Below are 13,815 nucleotides of genomic sequence, written 5' to 3'. Positions count from 1 at the left end.
AGGGGTCACAGTGGACAAGAAGCTGGCTATGAGTCAGCAGTGTTCCCTTGTTGCTGAGAAGGCCAACGGCATATTGGGCTGTATTAGTAGAAGCATTGCCATCAGATTGAGGGAAGTGATTATTCCCTTTTATTCAACACTGATGAGGCCAAACCTAGAGTATTTTGTCCAGTTTTTGTCCCCCCACTACAGAAGGAGAGAGTCCAGCGAAGGGCAATGAAAATTATTAGGGGGTTGGGGCACATGACTTACAAGGAGAGGCTGAGGGAACTGGGGTTATGTAGTCTGCAGAAGAGAAGAGTGAGGGGGGATTTGATAGCAGCCGTCAACTACCTGAAGGGGGGTTCCAAAGAGGATGGAGCTATGCTGTTCTCAGTGGTGGCAGATGACAGAACAAGAAGCAATGGTCTCAAGTTGCAGTGGGGGAACATCTAGGTTGGATATTAGGAAACATTATTTCACTAGGAGGGTGGTGAAGCACTGAAATGAGTTACCTTGGGAGGTGGTGGAATCTCCATCCTTAGAGGTTTTTAAGGCCTGGCTTGACAAAGCCCTGGCTGGGCTGATTTATTTGGTGTTGGTCCTGCTATGAGCAGGGGATTGGACTAGATGACCTCCTGAGGTCTCTTCCAACCCTAATATTCTATGATTCTATATACATTTAATGGATGACATGATAGGCCAGATCCTCCACTGATTTAAATTGGTGCAGCTTCTAAGAAGTTAATAAAGTTATATCAATTTAAAACACCTAAGGATTAGGCCTGTTATATTCATGACCTCTGGCATCTCATTAGAGGTTTGTTGCCCCTGTAAGAGGTCAATGTACAACAGTTTGCTACTTTAACTGGAGTGATCAAACAATTCAGTTGAAACACAACACTGGATTAGTTTTGATTAAGGAATAGAACAAATTTATTTATCTAGAAAGAGACACATTTTAAGTGATTATGAGTATAAGGCATTAAAGTCAGAAATGGTAATGAGAAATAAAGATAAAATTCTTTCTAGTAACCAACATTTAACAAACTAGACATGGTTCAAGATAATATTCTTACCACATATTCCCAGCAACATGGCTGACCAAATTCTTAAGTCCTCCAACGGTTTGGTTCCTTTGTCTTTTTGGGGAGAGACGGGTGAGAGAGAGAGAGAGAGAGAGTGAGTATACCTGTGGTGTTTTTGCCCTCACTTTTATAATCCAGTCACCCTTTGGAATGCATTTTCCTGTAATTACCCCTAGATAAAGTTCCTTGAAGCTGGGATGATGGAGTCGTGTGGTGAAATAAGTTCCTTGTTTTTGTTTTACAAAATGCAAATCCCTCTGTTACTGCTCCCCTTCCTTGCCAAAGAATGACCACTTGACAGGTGATTGCCAGTTGAGTTTGATGACACTTGGCTAGAGGTGTCTGCTTGTCCTTTATCTTTGAGAAACAGGTTTACTTGATCCCCAGATTTGTCTGGTAAACACATTTCATTATAATTTCAGTTTATGTTCATAACTTTACATATAATGCTGCTACATACATTTTACCATATTGTTGACCAGTGAGTTATTAGTTTTCAAATGATACCTCACAGGGCATATTTTGTACAAAGATTATTACCATAGTGTGTAGAGTGTGAATACAGGGGCCACACAGAGGCTCTCTATATCTCCTCCTGCTCTTTGTTTAAATTGTAATCTTTTTAAGGTAGAGACTGTGTCTTGCCAGGTGTTTATAAAGTGCCTCGTACAATGGGGACTACAATCTCAGGTGGGGCCTCTAGAGTCTATTGTCATAAAAATAATAATGATCTCTGTGGTATGTTTATATAATAAATAGCCAAAATAAATTAATATATGCTTATTGAAATAGAGAAATGTAGACATAGGGTATGTCTATACTATGTAATTAGGTCAATTTTATAGAAGTTGATGTTTAGAAATTGATTTTATACAGTCGATTGCGTATGTCCACACTAAGCGCATTAAGTCGGCAGAGTGCATCCTCACTATCGTGGCTAGTATCGACTTACGGAGCGGTGCACTGTGGGTAGCAATCCCACAGTTCCCACAATCTCCGTTGCCCATTGGAATTCTGGGTTAAGCTCCCAATGCCTGATGGGGCAAAAACATTGTTGCGGGTGGTTTGGGGTACATGTCGTCAGTTGCCCCTCCCTCCGTGAAAGCAACGGCAGACAATCGTTTTGTGCCAGACAACAGGGTGATTAGAAGAGCACAGCAAGGTGCGCTGTGCATCAGAGAGGCTTTGAAAACCAGTTTCATGACTGGCCAGGCTTCGGTGTGACAGTTGTGTGCGTTTCTCCTTGATGCAAACCCGCCCCCTTTGTTGATTTTAATTCCCTTAATTTAACCTTCCCCCCTTTGAAATAAAGTAACTATTGTTTTGAAAACATGCATTCTTTATTTATTAATTTTTAAAAAATGAGATAACGGACAAGGTAGCCCGGGTGGGGTGGGGGAGGAGGGAAGGACAAGGCCACAATGCTTATTGTAGCCACACTAAAAATCAAGCTGTTTGAATAACAGCCTTCTGTTGCTTGGGTCAGCCTCTTGAGTGGAGTGGCTGGGTGTCCAGAGCCTTCCCTCCCGCGTTCTTGGGCGTTTGGGTGAGGAGGCTATGGAACATGGGGAAGAGGGTAGGCGGTTATACAGTGGATGCAGTGGGGGTCTGTGCTCTTATTGGTTTTCCTGCAGCTCCAACAGATGCTTCATCATGTCCATTTGCTCCCCCATTAGCCTCAGCATCGCATCTTGCCTCTGCTCTTCGTGCTCACTTAATTTTTTCCTGGCCTCTGCTACTGAATGCCTCCATGCATTAAGCTGTGCCCTTATCAGTGCGGGAGGACTACATGAGCTCGGAAAAAATGTCATCGCGAGTGTGTTTTTTTCGCCTTTTAATCAGCAATAACCTCAGGGACAGAGATGATAGGGGGAGCGTAGAAACATTCTATGCTCTACGATTCTGGGGGGACTGCATGGTCACCTGTGCTGCTGAGTTCGCCACGCTGACCAAACAGGAAATGAAATTCAAAAGTTTCCAGGGCTTTTCCTGTGTACCTGGCTAGTGCATCAGAGTTCAAAGTGTTGTCCAGAGTGGTCACAATGGAGCACTCTGGGATAGCTCCCGGAGGCCAATAGCATCGATTTGCGTCCGCACTACCCCAAATTCGACCCAGCAAAGTCAATTTTAGTGCTATTCCCCTCACCGGGAGGAGTTGAGAAGTCAATTTTAAGAGCCCTTTAGGTCAACGGAATGGAGTTGGTTGTGTGGGCACATTCATTTTTAAATTGACCTAACACGGCTAAATTCGACCTAACCCCGTAATGTAGACCAGGCCATAGACACCCTAGGATAGGCCTAAAACCATTTGTCTTACTTTACTTCATAATAGTAAGCAATAAGGCAAATTGGAGAGTTCCATTTCAATGTCACACCCTGCGTTAGCATTGTAGCATATGTAATGTACATAGACCACTGCTTATATCTCTGAAATATCTAGACAGGAAGAGCTGCTGTATTAAGTCTGAATTGCGTTGTTTTCATGAACTGAACTCCAGAATCCCATTATTTTAATACAGGGTCTTCTTGTATGTGTTTGATATGGGGAGGCAAGTTTCACAGTGAAATATCTTATAGTGTAGGAGATATTTTCAGGGCTATCACAGTAATGGCCACCCCTTTAGACAACTACATTTTCAGGATAGTCATTATGATTTAATTTCCACCATAACATTTTTTATCATAACTGTTCACAGTGTTGATAAAACTAAAAGTCATGGAAAGTAGCGAGTTACAGCACTATCATTAAATCTTTAGACAGTTCAATAATAATAAAAATAAACAATGACATTAATGGTGGCATTCCATTATAAATACGGAGGGCCAAATTTAGCTCTCTTGAGGATGCAAACACATCAGTGGAAAATTTCATAGTAGTCTATATTAAAGGAACAACATCACTTACTTAGTCTGTCTACACTGTGCACCTTAACAACTGTGCAGCTGTGCCACTGCAGCTGCACCGTTGTAAGGTATGCAGTGTAGCAGCTCTTTGTCACAAGGAGAAAGCTCTCCTTATGACAAAATAAAACCACCCCCCAAGCGCTATCTACACCGGTGCTGCTCGTTGTTGAAACTTTTGTCATTCAGAAGGGTGTGTTTTTACACCCCTCAGTGACAAAAGTTTTAATTATGAAAGTGCAGTGTAGACATAGCCTTAGTATGCTGCCCTTACATCTGGAAGAACCATGTTAGCTGATCTGGATGTGACCAACATGTATTTTCCTTCACAGGCAAAATAAGATTATGTTTCAACCAGAAACTGGTCAAGGAAGAAGTACTAAGTCTGAAAAGAATTTAGTTATGGTGAATACAGTCAACATGACATGAGGTGAGTTACAGTATATTTCATACCCTTACCTCTCATATATATATATATCACCTGTGGATATCATGGCAGAATCTGGATCCACATAACTGCAACGTATCATTTTAAAAATAAACCTTTTAATTTACAGTTTCTTAAAAAGAATCAGTAACCACTTTTTGGCTTTGGGGTTGTCAAACAAATTAATCTGAAACATGTTCCTTTCAGAAGATACAATTTGCATTATACAAACATTGAATTTGAAGGTGTCTAACATGGCTGATATAGATTATTGCTCTGAATATGGGTGTTGCTGATGAAAAGGCTCACACTGATTTTTAATTATTAGCTCTATAGTGTGTCACAAATGACACAGAGCAGAAAATGGTGTAAACATCGTTGATGGGCATCGTTTCTTATGCTCATAAATCGATGATCGAGCATAGTACAGCTACGTTAATTCTGAACAGTGCAGATAAATATATATAATATTCCATGATTTGAGACTATTTTGTTGTGTTTACCATGGTTAGAATACTGTTTTTAAGTAGGATTTTAGAATAAGCCTTATGGGTCATGTACAATCTAAGAGTCTGATCCAAAGTCCATCGCAGTCAATGGAAAGACTCCAGCTGGGTTAAACGGCCTTTGGATCAGGTCATAAATGAATTTACGCCTTGCATAAATTGATATGATGCTGTATTAGATAAAGATTAATGCATTATAGTAAATCTTTTATTTAAACAATAAAACATGACTAGGTTTGAGTTATGGTATAATAAGGCACATTATGTGCCTTGTTAGGGATGAGGCCATAGGCTGAATGCCACTAAATGCATAAGGTGTGAATTATTACACTATAACTGTATTCTGATTGAAATTTTACAATTGACCATATACTAATATTGTTAAATAACAAAGAGGTCAGAAATATTTCCCTGACTTTACATTAGCCTTACATGTTTTATTTTATATCCTTGATGTGGTGTTAGGGGCTAAGGGCTAAGCCTGAGACATCAATCTCAGCAAAAACAACAAGGAGTTTGGTGGCACCTTAAAGACTAACAGATTTATTTGGGCATAAGCTTTTGTGAGTAAAAACCTCACTTCTTCGGATGCATAGAGTGAAAGCTACAGATGCAGGCATTAAGTTGGTATTATTATGTAGAGCCAGTTGGAACTGGACAGAGAATAAAGCAGAGCGCTTGCAAGCACCTTAACCACTGAGTATTCACAGAACACTCCATACTTGTTATGGCTGGTTGTTTGTTTTTTATGAGGAATCCCCAATAAGCTGCTTACAAGATTCATTGTGGGAGAAGCAGTGGTCTCTTACTGGAGTGTTTTCAGGATGGGTGTATGACCTGCTGAAGGACCGGGGCAGCCCTCTCCTGCCATCAGGGATCTCTAGAGCAGTGGTTCCCAAACTGGGGTTCGTGAACCCTTGGGGGTTCATGAAATGTTACAGGGGATTCTCGGGAAAAAATTCCCTAATAGCGGACAGAACTGTCCATAGGGACCCTGAACAGCACAGGCCAGCAGCCAGGAGCTTTGGGGACTTCCAAGAGCTAAGCAGATCAAAGCAAGCATATTTATCACGCTGAGGAGATTTAAACTTCAAGACTCCTTTTACGAAATAGAAAGGGGGGTGGATATTTTTTGCTGTTTTTAAAATTAAATAGGCTGCTACTGTTGTTTTTAAATTATTATGAAGAACAAGTTTAAGCTTTGTTGTAACGTGCATTGTTTGCCTGGACTGCTCAAGACCTGAATGCTTGTGTAGGAGGAACTCTTTGAGTTGGCTTCTTAAATACCTTCATGCTGTTTCACATCGGATACTCCTTTATGAAACACAGGAGCCATAGGCGCCAGTATGGGGGGGCGATGAGGGTCATGTGCCGCCCCCCACGTCAGTGTGCCTCCCCGTGGGTCCCTGCCCTTTTTTTCCGATGGCCCCCGTGGACCCCCCACTTTTCTGGCAGTGCTCCCCCAGGATCTGGGGTGCGTGGGGGCTTTGCCCCCGCACCTCTTTTTTCTACTGGCACCTCTGATAGGAGCCTTGTCTTATAACAGGCTTAATCAAAAGTGATACAAGCTACAGAAGTGAGATCTTGGAAGAGTGTTGCCATTTTCATAATGTAATAAAATACTGTAATGATAAATAATAATTAATAAATAGCATGTAATAAGCATGTCATAAAAACAAATTTCATATGTCCAAGATCAATGCTTTTATAATTTACGCTGAGGTAAGGGAGAAAATCCATGGAAATATTCATTTTTAGGAGGGGGTTCACGAGACTTGACATTTTAGTGAAAGGGGTTCAAGGGTTGTTAAAGTTTGGGAATCACGGCTCTAGAGTAGTCTTTATTTTTCTAGTGGCCGTGGGACTGCAGGGAGCATCCTGGAGAATGGCAGCAGTGCTGTTGGAACAAACTAATTGTCTTCTCTCACTTGATAAGGACTTGTGAGGAAAGCCCACAAAGCTCCAGTAGCAGAACTACTTCAGGAGCAGCCAGATGACACTTTCTTCAGCAAAGATCTCACTGCAAATAGTGACTAGTTTAAGCAAATTAGTCACAAACAACTCTCACCAATTTATTAATTAAAAGTGCTAAGATTGTACCAAATATCGAGAAACAACAGATATCAACCAGTCCTAACCCTTGGAAATTGGCTGGTGAATTTAGATGCCAATTTCATGCCAACAAAACTTTAGATTCAGAAGGGCCTCAAGTTGATTCATAAATGCATAGATCATCACAGAGTCATAATACAGCTTCATATAAATAATTGATTGTAGGAGCGTGTTCATTTTCTTGGCTGTATCTATTTAGACATCATTTGTCTTGTCTGTGTGGAAGGTATTTTTCATAGCAAGCATAGGGATGTAGAAGGGGATACTGTATCCACTGAGTAGACTTTATCTACTTAACTAAGATTTTAAAAAAAGATTTTAAGGGTGACATCAACATCCACTAAAACATTTTATTTCCAATTAGTACCTTAAAGCGCGTGCAGTGTGACAATGCTAGAATCTGTCTCTCAGTATCTCCTCTGTCTTGCAAAAAAACAAACAAAAAACAAACACCAGCCCTCCCTGTAACAAACATGAATGGACTTTGGCTCTTGAAATACCTGAAAATCAATTTGAGAAATGGTCCTTGTTTAGATGCTGATGAGATGCTTTCTGGAAAACTCAACTTTGTTACAGGCAAAGATTTACCTTCAGCTTTGACATGTTAATTGAAAATAAGCTGACTTTCAATGCTTACTTGAACTGTGAAAAAATCAGCAAGATTATAGGTGACTTGCTAAGACTGCTTGAACACTAACTGATATTAAGGGGATATTTTCAGACAGGGCCTCAATTTGAGTGCAAGGTGTGCAAGATTTTTGTGCATTGCTATTTCAGCACTCAAAGGATAATATCTACTGTGACAAAGTTCCTCCTCTATCTTGGTGGGTCCTGCGCTTATTGGCGGATTTTCTTGCCTCAGAGATTCACCATGTGGGTTGGGGAAGAGCCCAGAGACCTTCCCCTCTGGAAGAACCCACAGTCTAGGTCAATTGGGAGGTTTGGGGGGAACCCGGGCCCGCCCTCTACTCCGGGTTCCAGCCCAGGGCCCTGTGGACTGCAGCTGTCTATACTGCCTCCTGTAACAGCTGCATGACAGCTACAACTCCCTGGGCTACTTCCCCATGGCCTCCTCCAAACACCTTCCTTATTCTCACCACAGGACCTTCCTCCTGGTGTCTGATAACGTTTGTGCTTCTCAGTCCTCCAGCAGCACACTCTCTGACTCTCAGCTCCTTGCGCCTCTTGCTCCCGGCTCTTCCCACTCACACTACAAACTGAAGTGAGCTCCTTTTAAAACCCAGGTGTCCTGATTAGCCTGCCTGCCTTAACTGGTTCTAGCAGGTTCCTGATTACTCTAGTGCAGCCCCTTCTCTGGTCACTCAGGGAACAGAAAACTACTCATCCAGTGACCAGTATATTTGCCCTCTACCAGACTCCTGTACCCCACTGGTCTGTGTCTGTCACATATCCCTTCCCCATGCTCAACGCCAAGGGGTTGGGCAGCTTGGGACGCCAGACAGTGCACACGTGACAAGCCATCGGCGTTGCCATGATGGCTCCCTGCTCTGTGTTGCACACGGAACTGGAAAGGTTGGAGGGATAAGAACCATCTGGTCACCCTTGTGTTCTTCTCCTTGTTCCGCTGCATCCATTGAAGAGGGGCATGGTTGGTCATGAGGACAAATCTGTGCCCGAGCAGGTAGTAGCGCAATGTTTCCATGGCTCATTTTACAGCGAGGCATTCTCTCTCCACCACTGCATATTTTTGTTCCCTTGGAAGGAGTTTCCGACTGAGGTATAGAATTGGGTGTTCCTCCTCCCCGACCATCTGTGATGGAACGGCCCCCAACCCTACTTCTGATGAATCCATCTGCAGGATAAACTCCTTGGTGAAATCAGGGGCTATCAGTACGGGGTTACTGCAGAGAGCAGTCCGTAAGTCTGTGAATGCTTCCTCTGCTGTGTCAGACCATCTCACCAGATCAGGTCCACGGGGTTTCACTAGGTCTGTCAGGGGGCTTGCCCTTGTGGCAAAGTGGGGGATAAATCGTCGATAATACCCCACCACAGCTAGGAACACCCGGACTTGTTTCTTGCGACTTGGTTGGGGCCAATTTTGGATGGCCTCTAACTTGTTCACTTGGGGTTTTACCAAACCTTTTCCCACGATGTAGCCAAGATATTTGGCCTCTGTAAACCCTACAGCGCACTTGGCAGGGTTTGCTGTAAGGCCAGCTTGCCTAAGGTATCGAGGACGGCCTCTACCTTCTTCAGGTAGAGGCCGTCTCCATGGAGCGGCGAACAGCAGAGGCTAACAGAGGGAGTTTGCCTGGGAGTTCGCTTGGGGAGAGCTCACTGAGGCTTTCATCTGCAGGTTTCTCTGAGTAGTTCCTGCAACAGTTGAGGAAGCTCTTAAGAGGACGGTGATATGGAAGGTGAGCGATCAGCTGTTGTAACCTGCACAGGTTGTGCCATGTTTGTCTTTCTTCCACAGGACAGAAGCGACTTTGTCTGTACAAAGTGCAAGCTGGTCTCCATATTGGAAGAGAAGGTTCGAGGGCTGGAGAAACGAGTATCGACTCTGCATTGCATAAGGGAAAATGAAGATTTCCTGGACAGACGTCAGGAGATGCTTCTACGGCCACAATGTTCTGAAGATTCAGAGCAGGCGCAGCAGGGACAGAAGGATTGTGAAGAGGTTTGGCAGCATGTGACCTGCAGAAGGAGAAAGAGGAGCGTCCATGCACCAGCAATGGAGATATAGGTGAGCAATCATTTCCATGTTCTCTCTACAGGTACTAATGTGGAGAGTGGACTAGATGACCCATCTGAGGGAAAGGAGCAGAAGGAGACTCCACCGATTGGAAGGCAAAAGATGCACTGTCCTAGGGATGGGGGTTCCACGATCACCACTCCCAAGAGGAGGAGGAGGATGGTGGTGGTTGTGGACTCCCTCCTCAGGGGGACTGAGTCATCTATCTGCCGACCCGACCGGGAAAACCGAGAGGTCTGCTGCTTGCCAGGAGCTAGGATACACGATGTGACGGAGAGACTGCCGAGACTCATCAAGCCCTCGGATCGCTACCCCTTCCTGCTTCTCCACGTGGGCACCAATGATATTGCCAAGAATGACCTTGAGCGGATCACTGCAGACTACGTGGCTCTAGGAAGAAGGATAAAGGAGTTTGAGGCACAAGTGGTGTTCTCGTCCATCCTCCCGGTGCAAGGAAAAGGCCTGGGTAGAGACTGTTGAATTGTGGAAGTCAACGAATGGCTACGCAGGTGGTGTCGGAGAGAAGGCTTTGGATTCTTTGACCATGGGATGGTGTTCCAAGAAGGAGGAGTGCTAGGCAGAGACGGGCTCCACCTAACGAAGAGAGGGAAGAGCATCTTCGCCAGCAGGCTGGCTAACCTAGTGAGGAAGGCTTTAAACTAGGTTCACCGGGGGAAGGAGACCAAAGCCCTGAGGTAAGTGGGGAAATGGGATCCTGGGAGGAAGCACAAGCAGGAGAGCGCAAGAGGGGAGGACTCCTGTCTCATACTGAGAAAGAGGGACGATCGTTGAGTTATCTTAAGTGCCTATACACAAATGCAAGAAGCCTGGGAAACAAGCAGGGAGAACTGGAAGTCCTGGCACAGTCAGGGAACTATGATGTGATTGGAATAACAGAGACTTGGTGGGATAACTCACATGACTGGAGTACTGTCATGGATGGATATAAACTGTTCAGGAAGGACAGGCAGGGCAGAAAAGTTGGGGGAGTTGCATTGTATGTAAGAGAGGAGTATGACTGCTCAGAGGTCCGGTATGAAACTGCAGAAAAACCTGAGAGTCTCTGGATAAAGTTGAGAAGTGTGAGCAACAAGGGTGATGTCGTGGCTGGAGTCTGCTATAGACCACCAGACCAGGGGGATGAGGTGGACGAGGCTTTCTTCTGGCAACTAGCAGAAGTTGCTAGATCGCAGGCCCTGGTTCTCAAGGGAGACTTTAATCACCCTGATATCTTCTGGGAGAGCAATACAGCAGTGCACAGATAATCCAGGAAGTTTTTGGAAAGTGTAGGGGATAATTTCCTGGTGCAAGTGCTGGAGGAACCAACTAGGGGCAGAGCTTTTCTTGACCTGCTGCTCACAAACAGGGAAGAATTAGTAGGGGAAGCAAAAGTGGATGGGAACTTGGGAGGCAGTGACCATGAGATGGTCGAGTTCAGGATCCTGACACAAGGAAGAAAGGAGAGCAGCAGAATACGGAGCCTGGACTTCAGAAAAGCAGACTTTGACTCCCTCAGGGAACAGATGGGCAGGATCCCCTGGGAGAATAACATGAAGGGCAAAGGGGTCCAGGAGAGCTGGCTGTATTTTAAAGAATCCTTATTGCGGTTGCAGGAACAAACCATCCCGATGTGTAGAAAGAATAGTAAATATGGCAGGCGACCAGCTTGGCTAAACAGTGAAACCCTTGCTGATCTTAAACGCAAAAAAGAAGCTTACAAGAAGTGGAAGGTTGGACAAATGACCAGGGAGGAGTATAAAAATATTGCTCAGGCATGCAGGAGTGAAATCAGGAAGGCCAAATCACACTTGGAGTTGCAGCTAGCAAGAGATGTTAAGAGTAACAAGAAAGGTTTCTTCAGGTATGTTAGCAACAAGAAGAAAGTCAAGGAAAGTGTGGGCCCCTTACTGAATGAGGGAGGCAACCTAGTGACCGAGGATGTGGAAAAAGCTAATGTACTCAATGCTTTTTTTGCCTCCGTCTTCACGAACAAGGTCAGCTCCCAGACTGCTGCACTGGGCAGCACAATATGGGGAGAAGGTGACCAGCCCTCTGTGGAGAAAGAAGTGGTTCGTGACTATTTAGAAAAACTGGATGTGCACAAGTCCATGGGGCCGAATGCGCTGCATCCCAGGGTGCTAAAGGAGTTGGCGCATGAGATTGCAGAGCCATTAGCCATTATTTTTGAAAACTCATGGCGATCAGGGGAGGTCCCGGATGACTGGAAAAAGGCTAATGTAGTGCCCATCTTTAAAAAAGGGAAGAAGGAGGATCCGGGGAACTACAGGCCAGTCAGCTTCACCTCAGTCCCTGGAAAAATCATGGAGCAGGTCCTCAAGGAATCAATTATGAAACACTTAGAAGAGAGGAAAGTGATCAGGAACAGTCAGTATGGATTCACGAAGGGGAAGTCGTGCCTGACTAACCTAATTGCCTTCTATGATGAGCTAACTGGCTCTGTGGATGAGGGGAAAGCAGTGGATGTGTTATTCCTTGACTTTAGCAAAGCTTTTGATACGGTCTCCCACAGTATTCTTGCCGCCAAGTTAAAGAAGTATGGCCTGGATGAATGGACTGTAAGGTGGATAGAAAGATGGCTAGATCATCGGGCTCAACGGGTAGTGATCAATGGCTCCATGTCTAGTTGGCAGCCGGTTTCAAGCGGAGTGCCCCAAGGGTCGGTCCTGGGGCCGGTTTTGTTTAATATCTTTATTAATGATCTGGAGGATGGTGTGGACTGCACTCTCTGCAAGTTTGCAGATGACACTAAACTAGGAGGTGTGATAGATACACTAGAGGGTAGGGATACAGAGGGACCTAGACAAATTAGAAGATTGGGCCAAAAAAAACCTGATGAGGTTCAACAAGGACAAGTGCAGAGTCCTGCACTTAGGACGGAAGAATCCCATGCACTGCTACAGACTAGGGACCGAATGGCTAGGTAGCAGTTCTGCAGAAAAGGACCTAGGGGTCACAGTGGACGAGAAGCTGGATATGAGTCAACAGTGTGCTCTTGTTGCCAAGCAGGCTAACGGCATTTTGGGCTGTATAAGTAGGGGCATTGCCAGCAGATCGAGGAACGTGATCGTTCCCCTTTATTCGACATTGGTGAGGCCTCATCTAGAATACTGTGTCCGGTTTTGGGCCCCACACTACAAGAAGGATGTGGAAAAATTGGAAAGAGTCCAGCGGAGGGCAACAAAAATGATTAGGGTTCTGGAGCACATGATTTATGAGGAGAGGCTGAGGGAACTGGGATTGTTTAGTCTCCAGAAAAGAAGAATGAGGGGGGATTTGATAGCAGCCTTCAACTACCTGAAGGGGAGTTCCACAGAGGATGGAGCTCGGCTGTTCTCAGTGGTGGCAGATGACAGAACAAGGAGCAATGGTCTCAAGTTGCAGTGGGGGAGGTCCAGGTTGGATATTAGGAAACACTATTTCACTAGGAGGGTGGTGAAGCACTGGAATGCATTACCTAAGGAGGTGGTGGAGTCTCCTTCCTTGGAGATTTTTAAGGCCCAGCTTGACAAAGCCCTGGCTGGGATGATTTAGTTGGGAATTGGTCCTGCTTTGAGCAGGGGGTTGGACTAGATGACCTCTTGAGGTCCCTTCCAACCCTGATATGCTATGATTCTATGATCAGGTGGGTTTCCCAGTCTGGGGTATGAATGACCACATCGTCCAAGTAGGCAGCAGCATAACTGTTATGCGGGCATAATAGCTTGTCCATGAGGCGCTGGAAGGTACCTGGGGCACCATGTAGTCCAAAAGGGAGGACAGTATATTGAAAAAGACGCTCTGGTGTAGAGAATGCAGTCTTTTCCTTTGCATCTTCTGCAAGGGGAATCTGCCAGTACCCCTTTGTCAAGTCTAGGGTAGTCAAGTACCAGGCATTACCCAGACGGTCCACTAGCTCATCTATGCGAGGTATGGGGTACGCGTCGAACTGGGTTACTTCGTTTAGTCGCCAGAAGTCTTTGCAAAATCTTGTGGTGCCATCAGGTTTGGGCACCAGCACGATTGGGCTGGACCACTGACTGTGGGATTCTTCGATGATCCCCAACTCCAGCATTTTTTTTATTTCTG

The sequence above is a fragment of the Malaclemys terrapin genome, chromosome 2, assembly GCF_027887155.1.
Source record: "Malaclemys terrapin pileata isolate rMalTer1 chromosome 2, rMalTer1.hap1, whole genome shotgun sequence".
Taxonomy (NCBI): Eukaryota; Metazoa; Chordata; order Testudines; family Emydidae; genus Malaclemys; species Malaclemys terrapin.
The sequence above is the reverse complement of the archived record's forward strand: the minus strand, read 5'-3'. Positions refer to the sequence as shown.